The sequence below is a fragment of the Ursus americanus genome, chromosome 12, assembly GCF_024610735.1.
Source record: "Ursus americanus isolate L20-20 chromosome 12, mUrsAme1.1.p, whole genome shotgun sequence".
In the NCBI taxonomy this organism is placed as follows: Eukaryota; Metazoa; Chordata; class Mammalia; order Carnivora; family Ursidae; genus Ursus; species Ursus americanus.
In genome coordinates, this window is record NC_142138.1 from 45393420 (window position 1) to 45405854 (window position 12435).

The window sequence follows — 12435 nt, forward strand, 5'->3', positions numbered from 1 at the left end:
TAACATTTGATTAATTCATTATCAACCCATATTTGTACAAACCTTCGGGCTGTAGTTAAGTAATTATGATTCCTTTTGTATACCTACAACAAACTGGCTATTTTTTAAATTATCCACTTTTTGGAAAAATACAAGTCATACTATTTTAGTTTCAATATAAACATTTGCTTCTATTCTCAAACTTTGTATACAGGAAAATTCCTCTCTCATTCCTGGGAAAAAATGGTATTTAATCAAATCTGACTTTTCCAAATGTAAAAATAGAACTCCCTGAGGGCCAGGCAGCTTCTGATAGTATTAGGTTATAAGCTCCACAAGGACAGGAAGTATTTTTTAATTTCTGTTTTGTCTGTGTTATCTGGTATAGTGGATGGCACAGGGTAAATTGTTGAATCGAGTTACAAAGAAATGTATACAATGTAACCTAAAGCTGTCTAAAATATACAAAAATCATGCTCCCTCCAGAAGTGTGGACGTTTCCACCTGCCGAGGCTCAGGAACTCAAGCCCAGGAGGATGGTGTATATTTCTTGCGTTGTTGTTCCAGTTCTGCCCTGGATCTACAAAATATTCCTGGAGCGACACTTATGCCTTCCGATTTCCCCCTTGTCAGTCCCATGTGGCCTAGAAAAGCTCTTCGAGAATCCCATGATGAAGACAAAGGCAAAGTAGACTGTGCGGGTACAGATATAAATGGATTACCAACAAAAGGACCAATGGAAACTTCTGGTAAAAAGACCGAAGTGATTGTTTCAAAGGATCTCATTGTTTTAAAAATGGACCTGATAATATGAAGCACCTTGCTTGTAATTGTCTCTGACCTTTTTCTCTGAGACCAGAGAAAAAGTTCTGCTAGTAACTCAGAACCCAAAAATCCTCGGGCCTCTAGCTTTTGAAACGAGCCTCTGCATTTGAGCAGAGCACAGTGTGACTGCGGAACAGTGCGGTGAGACCGCAGGGAAAGGAAAGGGGGTTTGGGGAGATGATAAGCCTTGAAACATGAAGATATAATTACCGACCAATACAACAGAGCAGCTTACTTAGGAGAGGAGTGGTTACTGCTTCTTGCTCTGAGGAAAATAGAAAAGACAGGGGGATAGGGGCCACTGTTTTGAAAAAGGGAATACCTTTTACAGAAATATCTAATGTATATTATAAAATTTTAAAAATGAAATAGATTTTTGTATATCTATGAACACAGCAACACAACAGTAACATCACATTCAGGCTCCGAGGAGGGTGGGAGAGCGGGAAGCAGGGATAAAGACCCCCCCGGCAGGGAGCTCAGAGCACAGGACACAAGCTAGGTCAGCAAAGGATGCTGCGTGGGTCGCAGAGCGGCCGGACTAGCATGAGGTTCCTCTGCTCCCCGCTGATCGTGCAAACAGGGCTACATCTGTCCAAGGGGAAGAGTTCACTTACCTCAAGGCCTTCATGAGCTTAGGCCCGAAAGTCAGAAAAGGTTTTACAGGTGATTTCAACCAACATCTTTCCCCCAGAAAGATTTCTCACCAAAATATGCTTAAGAGGTAGGCGGTCACCTAGTTTTGGCTTTGCATGTGTTCTCAGTGACTGAGAAATCATGGGGTCACACGTTCCATTTAGAACTATTCTAACTGCAAAATGGCACCCTTATATTTTTGCGCAGCAACCTGAGTGCTATGAGTCCCAGCCTTTGGTTCCCCTTTCTCCCTAAAGGAGCAGACAAGCACTGTCACTTTAGTCCCTTCCCACTCCAGGATGTAAGGACGGCTGTCATGTCCCCCTGTTCCCTTGTTCCCAGGCCAGGCCCCCCCAGGTCAGTGCATTCCAAGTGCTCCATCCCCACTGCCAACAGGTATTATGTCTAAAATATTTTAAAACTATGCATTTCATTATTACATATCATACTTCAAATATTATGTGATTTCAACAGAGTTGGCTAACATTGGGGAAACCCTGAACAGCTCTGAGTACATTATTTTATGAGTAGCCTTTTCAGATAATAGCTTAGCCCAAATAAGATTACAGGCTTTAAAAAATTCCCTTTGAAATTAAATTTAGGTCAAACAAAGGGAAGTAGTGAGGAAAGAAAAGACTTATTCAATGGGTAACCAAAAGAATTTGCAACTAACACAACCCACTCAACTCCCTCATGCTAGGAGATTTTTGTCTTTATCACATGAAGTCTTTACAGGATCCTAAATACTTTAGGGCTTGCTCTAGAATGGGTCCTAATTTCCCATGATAGCTAGAAGCACTTTGTTTTTTACAAAGCTAATTATAAATATTCAGTTAAATGTTTAGGCCCACATTTCCAGAGTGTCCCTCGAATAGCACTAGGTTTACAGTAGGATAAAGTAGTTGCGGACAATCAGCCTGTAAGGCCGGTGCTGGATGTTAAGATTTTCCTAAGTTTAAATTCAAGGGATTCATTCATTCATTCATTCATTCATTCATTCATTCATTCATTCATTCATTCATTGAAAGAGAGCAGGGAGTGGGGGACGGGCAAAGGGAGAGGGAGAATCCCAAGCAGGTTGCACGCCCAGGGTGGAGCCCCACATGGGGCTTGACCTCACAACCCTGAGATCATGACCTGAGCTGAAATCAAGAGTCAGACAACCGAGTCACTCAGGCGCCCCAAGGCTTTATTTAAATGAATAAAACTTCTGCAATATATAGTGTGCACACATAGACACACACACACACACACACACACACACACACACACACACACAGGTGTGGACTTTGAGGTCAATTAAATCATAGAATATACCTTCTGCAGGGCTGGGATCCTAGGAGGAAGAACGCAGCCAGGAGAACAGGACTGGAGACGTCTGGTGGAAGAGTGAAGGAGAAAGAAAAGCGTCAAAAACAGCATCTCACGGGTCCAAGTGCTACCTTCTTTTGCTGGCTGAACTTAAGGAAAAGCTCAAAACGTCTGCTCTGCCTATGGAACAACTATATCAATGTACCTTAAAGTGCATTTGTAAAAAATAACGAGAATCAGTAAGACCGGGTTGAATGTCTAGATCAGTTTGGAGAGAACTACTATTTTCATATTTCGAATCTTCCAATCTGCAAAAATGGAATATCCTTCTATTCATTTAGGTCTTTAATTTATATAAAAAGATTTTGTGTATTTCAGTATAGAAATAAACATCTCTATACATCTCTCCTTAGATTTCCTAGTTCTTTGATGTTCTGAATGTTATTTTAAATGATGTCATTTCATAAATTCCCTTTTCTATTTGCTTTTGATTTATAAATATTAGTGACTTTTGAGTGAAGTTCTAAGCAGTTTGTTACATTTACCTACTAATACTAATAGTTGGTAAATTCATTTGGATTTTCTATGTACATAATTGTATCATCTGCCAACAAATGACTTTTCTTTCTTTTCAGTCTTTACTGCCTTTCATTCTCTTTTCTTGCCTTATTATATACGGCAAGAATCTCAGTATAATGTTGAATAGAAGTAGTGATTGTAGGGATCCTTGCGTCATTCCTGTTCTCAAGGGCAAAACTTCCAGTATTTTACCACTAGATATGTCTGCTGTGGACTATATCTCTTATCAGTTTACAGAAGTTCTATTCACAGTTTACTAAGTTCTTATCATAAATGGCTGTTAAATTTCATCAAATCCTTTTTCCAATTTGCATCTGTTGAGATAATTACATTTTTATCCTTTTATAAAAATTAACGTGGCAAATTACACTGATTGATTTCTCAAATGTTAAACCACATTTGCATACATGGAGAATTAACCTCGCTTGGTAGTGATATATTATCTTTTGTATATATTGAAAGCCACTTTCCTATATATTGTGATGTCCTTGTCAGGCTTTTGCTATCATGGTTCTGTTGGACTTAGTTTGGAAGTATTCCCTTTTTTAATTTACTGGAAGCATATGTATAAAATTGAGGTAATATCTTTCTTAACTGTTTGAGAAAACTCATTGGTAAGGTTCTATATTTTCTTTGTGTAAGGGCTTTTCTTGATTGATTCAATTTCCACTAAAAGAAGAAACTCTCCAGATTTTCCATTTATTTTGTCAGCCTAATTTTTTGAAGAATTTGTCCGTATTCAGATTTTCAAGTTGATATTGTGTTCATTATATCATCACATCTTTTCACTGTAGAGTCTCCAATGTTACTATATTTTTCATTTCTGGTGTTACTTTTTTCTCTTTTCTTACTGATGTCTTTCCAGGGGTATGTCAGTTTTCTTAAACTTTTCAGAGAACCAGCTTTTAGTTTTATTGTTTTTCTTTAGCTTCATTTTCTATTTCCCTGATTTCTAATCTTTGTTTCCTTCTCATTCTTTGCTTTATTCTTCTTGCTTCTAGAGATGAAGTGTAAACGATTTTAACCTTTCAACTTTCATAGTAAATATAGTTGAGGCTATAAATTTCTAAGCATCGCCTTAGCAGCTGCTGCCCGCAATGTTTGATATAGCACATCTTCATTTTCATTCAGCTTGCAATATTTTCTAATGCCTGTTATTTCTTCTTCGATCCATGGGTTATTTAGAAGTGTGTTCTGTTTAATTTGCATTTGAGGATTTTCTAGTGATCTTTTGTTACTGATTTCTAGCATAATTTCCCTGAAGTCAGAGCATATTTTGAATTATTTCGATCCTTTGAAATGTTTTGAGGCTTTCTTTATGGTCTGCTTTTTGTCAGTTTTAGTAAATTTTAAATACGGGCTTAAGTGAAATATGAATTCTGTCGTTGACAGTATCCTCTACATATCAATTAGGTCCATTTTGTTTACTGTGTCCTCCAGATCTGTATTTTTACTACTTTTTTGTCCGTTTGTTCAGAAGTGCGTTAAAGTAGCCCTTAGGATTGTGGATTGTCAGTTTCTCTTTTTCGTTGTCTGTTTTTGCCTTATACATTTGAAACAATGTTATTGTGATTATGAAATCTCCCTTGTAAACTGACTTACCATTTCAGAATATCCCTCTTCATCCCCAGTAATGCTTCTTGACTTCAGTCTGTTTCATCCGGCATTAGTCTAGCTGGGCCAGTCTTTTCATCATATCACATTGCATGTTTTAGCTTTTGCCATCCTTGTACTTTCGGTGCACTTGTACTTAAGATCTGCCTCTTGCAATTCGGACGTACATGGGTTTTATTTTCTTCCCAGTCTGACATTAGCATATTACTTGAAGTATCCAATCCATTTTCATTTAATATAATTCATGATTTAGATGATTTGATATCTACCATCTTACTACTTGTTTTCTGTTTGACCCACTCTTTCATTTATCTTTTTTTCTTCTGTCTTGTCTTCTTTTGCATTACTCAAATATTTCATTTTCTTCTCCTTTTAATGTACTCTTTTTGATATTACAACACATATCTGGGTTAAGTTTAATACTAATTACCGTATTTACCACTTCCTTGATAATACTAGTACTTTATACTTCCATGTTTTTCACCTTTTCCAATATTCTTATCATGTCTTCTAACTCTACATAGATTTTATTTTTTAAAAAGATTTTATTTATTTGAAAGAGAGAAAGAGTGTTCATGTGAGCAAAGGAATTGGGGGGGGCGAGGCAAAGGGTGAGGAAAAGCAGACTCCCTGCTCAGCAAAGCAGGGACCCCTGGATCCTGACCTGAGCCAAAGGCAGCTGCTTAACCGACGGAGCCACCCAGGTGCCCCTCTACATTCGTTTTAAACTTCACGTTACTAGCATTGTTTTGTAACAGTCAATATTCATTTATATTTACTTTTTTGTAAAGGTTTTCATTCTTTGCTACATTTCTGCATTTCTATTTGGGATCTCTTCCCTTCTGCCAAAAAACCTCTCTACAGAATTTCAATTAATGCAGCCCTCCTAATAACGAATTCTTTTCTGTTGGTAAAAACACCTACATTTCAGAGGATATTTTTACTCTACATAGAACTTTGGGTTGACTTTTTCCCCTCAGCACTCTAAAGAGGTCTTTAATGATGTCTCTGATGAGGTACAAATGCTTCCTTGCCTACACTGATAACGGTGGCATAATGAAAATACTAAAATTGCTTACTGCAGTGATTTTAGGATTTGCAGCACCTAGAAACATCTTCTTCACTTTAAATTCAAGGCCATAGAATTATGATCAGAGCTTGAAGTCTTTACAGATCATCTAGCCCAACTTCCTCCCTAATACTAATCCTTGTAGGAGGGTAGTTTTGCCTTAAACACTTTTCCAGTTTTGAGGAATTCACCAAATCACAAGATCATGCATTCCATTTACAAAGGTTTACTCATAAATGGCTTCCTTAGAGAGTACTGAACAAAATCTGCCTCTGTTTCACTCTCAGTCATGGGACCTCATTCTGCCTCAAGGAGCAAGTAAGATATTTAACTTCAATCCTTTGTTTTCACTCATAATATATGAAGAGAACTCTTATGTGCCCCGCTTCCAGGTTCAGCATCACATTCTCGACTCTGCCAACTCCACCCTCAACCTTCACCAACTCCACATGCACCATGGGTCACTAATCCCTGTCAATTATGTTCCTAAAAATAAATTGGAATTAGGTCAGTGGCTTAATTTAGGGCCTATTTCTCACCTGGAATGCTGACCCTTTTCCTGATTACCAAGCTGGGAGATCTCATGCAAACCATATTCTCTATATGCTTAAATTCCTCAAATAGCTCTCCATTACAGCACGGCTTTTCAAACTGTTCTTCAGGAATTGAGGGTGGAGGGGTAGAATTATTTGTTTATTCCATCATCTGCTCTGTTATCCTCTCATTATGAATAAAGTCTAAACTACAAAACTCACTGCAACCCAGAAAAACTTCAGCAATTTAGATGCAATGGTTTTAATGAAATGAATAAACTTTAGCGCACATGTACACTAAAAATGACCTTGGAATTGGAATATAACCCAAAACTTCAGTTTCCTAGCAACCAGTAAGAAAAACTATAGCCTGAAAATATATTTATGACTGACCCTGGTTTAAAAAATGAAGAGAAAATAATTTAGAAATGACAGGGTTCATAATAAAAACATCTGGGTTCAAATCTTAAACCCCTTATTAACTCTATAACATATAATAAGTTATTTAATCTCTTTGAAGCCTATCTGCTCATCTGAAAAAGGCAGTTAAGAATACTTGCCTTGGTAAATTTATCATAGGAATACTTTATAGTAGTTAAAAAAAAGGAAAAATATGTTTGCAGCTATAAACATTTACATGGATTAATCTCAAGAAGATGATGAATGTAACAAGCAAGCCACAAAAGAATTAAGGATGGCACTTGTAAAAGGTTAAGAGACAGTCAAAATTAAATAATACATAGACAGCAAATTTTTTTAAGAGACAAGAAATGATAAACATAGAATTCAAGACAGAGGGGCTCTTGGGTGGCTCAGTCGGTTAAGTGTCTGACTTTGGCTCAGGTCATGATCTCAGGGTCCTGGGATCAAGCCCCACCCTGGGCTCCCTGCTCAGTGGGGAGCCTGCTTTTCCCTCTCCCTCTGCCCCTCCCCCTGCTCGTGTTCTAATAAAATCTTTTTTTAAAAAATCTTAAAAAAGAATTCAAGACAGAGATTACAACAGGGTTGGTATGTGTGTTGGAGAAGGGGGAGAGGTGTGATCAGGGAGGCATGCTCTGGTGGCCCCCTAACATTCTATGGAGGGGTTTGGGGGTTAATGGGAGTTCATTTTATAGTTCTTTAAACGATATACATATATTTACATATTTCTGCACATATGATCCAATTTAAAACAAAAATCATTTAAAACTCCCAGTGAATCAGAGTTAAATATCGTATCTGCACTTGCAGATGGAGAATTCATAGGTTCACTACTTTCTCCTGTGCTGAATCACAGCACAGTCTGATTTCACTGGCGACCGACTACATGAACTCTCACAACTTTGAAGAAGATAGCTGGATGCAGAAAAGTTTTAATTCATTGGAAGTAGATCTCAGAAAGAAATTTCTGGTGTAAAACGAAATGAGATACAGATAATTAATTTAGCGGACAGAAGCTATAATACTCCAGGCTGTGTGCCAGCAATTGTGAGTAAAATCTTCCCACACTTGATCTATGTCCTGAGTTTTACTCCAGGGCCACATTCACTTACCCACCAGCACTCTCTAGACAATGAAAAAGCTCACTGGTCTATTCACATTTGCAACTCAGAAGCATGGACAAATAGTCTCTTTCCCTCCGCTTTCTGAAAAGTATGCTAATTTTATGTTTATAGGGTAATTAAACTGGTTGTAAAGACAAAAAACAACATAATATGTAATATGGCTTAGTTATTACAGGAAGTATTAATATCTAAAAATTACTCGCAAGTATTAGGGCTGAGACAAAAAAGGGATATTAAAATAATTTGAAACTTCCTATAAATTTCATAAATATATCCATGTTTAAACATTTCTGATAAGTATGTTTAGCCATTCATTTGCAAACTTTTCCTAATGAATTTAATGAACAAATATTTAATAGTTGCTCATTATCAAAAGTTCATGAATTTGTCCCTTCCCTCCTCTCTGGTTGCGGTGGGGGATTCAGTCAGATGACCAGGGCCTAGGATCAAATGGTGGGGTGAGGACTGACATCACTAGGGTCAAGGTTCAGCTGGCCTGGTCCTTGTTGTGGTTGAGGCTAGGGTTTCAACAGGCATATGAGGGAGTTGTACGGTCAGGACAGTGTGGTGGTGGCTGACTTATTTGACATATTTGGAGCTAGGTGGGCCAGTGCAGCCACTGGCATTGTCAGGGGGTTGGAACGTAAAGGGTAAGCAAATAATATATTTAGGATTATGGGAGCCAGATCTCTTACTACGAGAGACAGGAGTTACAACTATGTAAGGGGAAATACTGGATTAAACCCTTAAGCACTGAATTAGAATTGAAGGCACCAGTGTGAACTCAAGGTTTCCTATATATAGCTGTATGTCTCTGTGTGTGTACACACATGTATTTTTTTTCTAAAAATTTTGAGAGAGCAAGAGAGCACAAGCAAGGGGGAGGGGCAGAGGGAGAAGCAGACTCCCCACCGAGCAGGGAGCAGACACCTAACCTTCTGAGCCACTCAGGCGCCCCCAGACATGTATTTCTTTGATCTGTCCACCAATAAGGCTTCATTCAACAACTTGTTCAAGTCAACCAATGACTTTCTAGTAGCAATGAGCACTTCTCAGGTTTTGGTTTCCATATACTATTTTCCGTTTAAAGAAACCAAGGTTCCTTGGGAAAAGTACAAGATAAGCTTGTGATACCTTAATGTGCTAAAAAAATTAGAGCTTGAAAAAATCAAAAGGACACAGAAGCAAACTTGAATAGACCCCCCCATAGACCAAATATGGGAAAAGCTCAGTATCAGTATCAAAATGCACGACAGTCCTATACTGGAACTTGCTGAATAAAGTAGGATCCATGAGTTCACGCTGATACAAATGAATAGACAATGAATGGAGAAGGGACTGGTCTTCCTCACAGAGTATCAATCAAAGCATTAGCAATGATGAACTCACCATCTGGCAACCAGAATAGTGATAATTGATTCAGGTAACAGGTGTTAACAGATTCAAACTGGTGACAATTTGATGAGAAACAGGACATTTACATAGTCTCAAAGACTGTCCTCACCGAATTCTTTTTACGAATTTTAAAATAGAGAAAGCTGATATAGATACTATCCTAACCAAGTGATCAAAATTAACATCGCCAAGAATGGGACAATTTGACATTGTGTACCTCCAGGTACGATATAGTGAGAAGAATACAACAGCATTTCTGACAAAATGTGTATCTTGAATCTAATCATGAGGAACCCTAATCATTAAACCCTAACTGAGGGACATGCTACAAAGTGCCCGGCCTATACTCTTCAAAACATCAAGGTCATGAAAGAAAAGACTGAAAACTGATCCAGATCAGGAGAGACAAGAGACAGGACAACTAAATGCACCGTCTGACCTTGCACAGGGAGGGGCGCTGGCACAGAGAACAGTACTGGGGTAATCAGTAAATGTGAATACTGCTGCGGATTAGATGCTCTGCATCGATGTTAATCTCCTGATTTTGATTGTCCTACTGTGGCTATGTAGGAGTGCTTCTTGTTTTAAGGAAACATCATCAAAGTATTTTAGGGTAATGGGGAATCATGTCTGCAACTTACTTTCCAACGGTTCAGAATTGGTTCAATATTGGATAAGACTACACTGAATCGTTAAATAAATGGAAGGTAAAGGAACATCTTTACAACATTGAGGCTTCCCATCCATGCACATCATAGAGCATTCCATTTTTTCCAAGATCTCCTTAAATGTTTCTTTTGTCTAAAATTGTCTCCATGAAGATCCTGTACATATTTTGTTAGATTTATTCTCAGTTATTTTAAATTTATATTGAGATCTTTCTAAAAACGTTTAGTTCTTATTAGCTGATGATATAGAGGAAGACAGCTGACTTTTGCACATCGTGAATGTAGCAACTTTGCTAAGCTCCAGATATTACTGAACTGCCTACGTATATAATCACATCAGCACATCAAAAAAACTTCCTGCCTCTAGGAAGGAAAACCCCAGAGAATTACAATGACAATAACTTGCCATAAAAACATGCAGGGTTGCCACTTCAAGAGATTTTTATAGTTGTACAAACACCGTAAGTAATACAAGGTTAGCTGGGAATAGTGTGGCTGTAGTACCATCTTTAAATTAAATCACCCAAGGAAGGGAGGTATGACTTCGCTGGCTTCTGAAATCTCCGAACAAGTCCTTCACAGGGAACATCTCTTCTTCATCTCTATATCAAAAGAAATACATTGCTGAAGTGCACTACAAGTAATTTTAAATATTCATAGATGCTAATTAAGTTCTCAGCATGTAAAACAAGCCTATCAAAGAAAGTCATGATCAACCCTTCACAAATGACTTCTTGCAAACTTGAACAAGATGCTTTCCACAACCTTTCTGGTGGTCTGGTAGCTCTAAAAGGGCTCCCCACTACTGCCTTTCCCTTGACCCACATTCTTTCCATGCGTCATAAAACAACTTCCTGTGAAGGACTGTCACCAAGTTACTAAGTAGAACAGGGCACAGTGTACACGCTGGGTACTCTAGAAACAGCAGCATTTGCTCAGGAGGAATGTGCTCCATGTCCCAGGAAACAAGAAGGCACCTATAGACTGATGCGTTAAGCTGGATGAGATGCCAGAGAGCCCTAGAGACAGAAAGGACCAAGCGGAATTCCCACTTGTGAGGTTAAACAGTGAGGCCAGTTGATTATATGATAGATTCTTTGACTCGGTTGTCTTAATACATCAAAAGAACACCGACGTTTTAAAGTACATTTTCAAAGTTTCAGTATGGAATGATGAGAAAGTTCTAGAGATGGGATAGTGGTCATGGCTGCAGAACAATGTGAATGTACTTAATGCTACTGTATACTTAAAAATGGTTAAAATGGTAAATTTTGTAATACATATTTTGCCACAAATAAAAATTTAAAGGTGCATTTTCTACTGTTAAATATTACCTGATATTACTTAGTAATAACAGTCATTAAGAGTACTAACCATCAAGAATCTGACAGCCCTGTGTTTGAGACTTGACTCCAACTGTTACACCTGTGGAACCAAAGCACATCATAACTAAGCCTTGGTTTCCCTGTCTGTAACACAGGAATAGTAAAATACTTACCTACGTATTATAGTCTGCTGTGAACTTGAAATCACTTACGTAGGAATTTAGCAGAGTTCATGGCACAAAGAGAGGGCTCAATAAATGTTGGCTCTTATTTTCTTTTTAGGTTTTCGTAGCAATACAATTCTTTTATATTTTGTACAATAAGGACTAAAAACAAGACTCTAGCACAAAGGAGTTACTCATTTCTCCCTAGTCCACAATGTCATATAAAGCTATACAGCAACTTCCCACAAAATGCATTCCATGTTATAGTCAAGGGATGTATGAGGCCAAGCGTTGACCACTAAGCCAATGGTTACAAAATCTCAAAATCTCACCCCTAAGAGGCAACAATTTCAGAGAAGCCACGAGAACTTGAAATAATTTAACTATACATATATATATATATACACACACATATATATTTATATATATATGTATTTTTTATCAAGGATAACATGTTCATATAAAAGCATTTGCTACAAAGAGAATTCACACATTGAAAAAGAGGTTATTTTAATTTTTTTGTCCCTTTTATATCCTATTTTAGGCAAAATGATGAAACCCAGAAAATTTACAGAACTGCACTGGTTCTAAAAACTGAGAATTTTATAAATGAAATCTATCCATCTGATCATCTACACCTTTTCTCAAATTCCAAACAATGAGGCCTATCAAACTATACTCTTAGAATCAACTTAAATAAATCTCTGCATGATTTGGATGGAACATACATTGTCAATGGTTAAAAATTCAGGTAGAAAAAGTACATAAAATTACTTAAAACTGAAAACATTTC

The 12435-nt window shown here is 37.6% G+C and overlaps 1 pseudogene; it reads left to right on the top strand.

Moving 5' to 3' along the window:
• The first annotated feature begins 515 nt into the window (after positions 1-515).
• LOC148109187 (UPF0729 protein C18orf32 homolog pseudogene) lies at positions 516-793 on the top strand (annotated as a pseudogene).
• Positions 794-12435: the final 11642 nt, after the last annotated feature.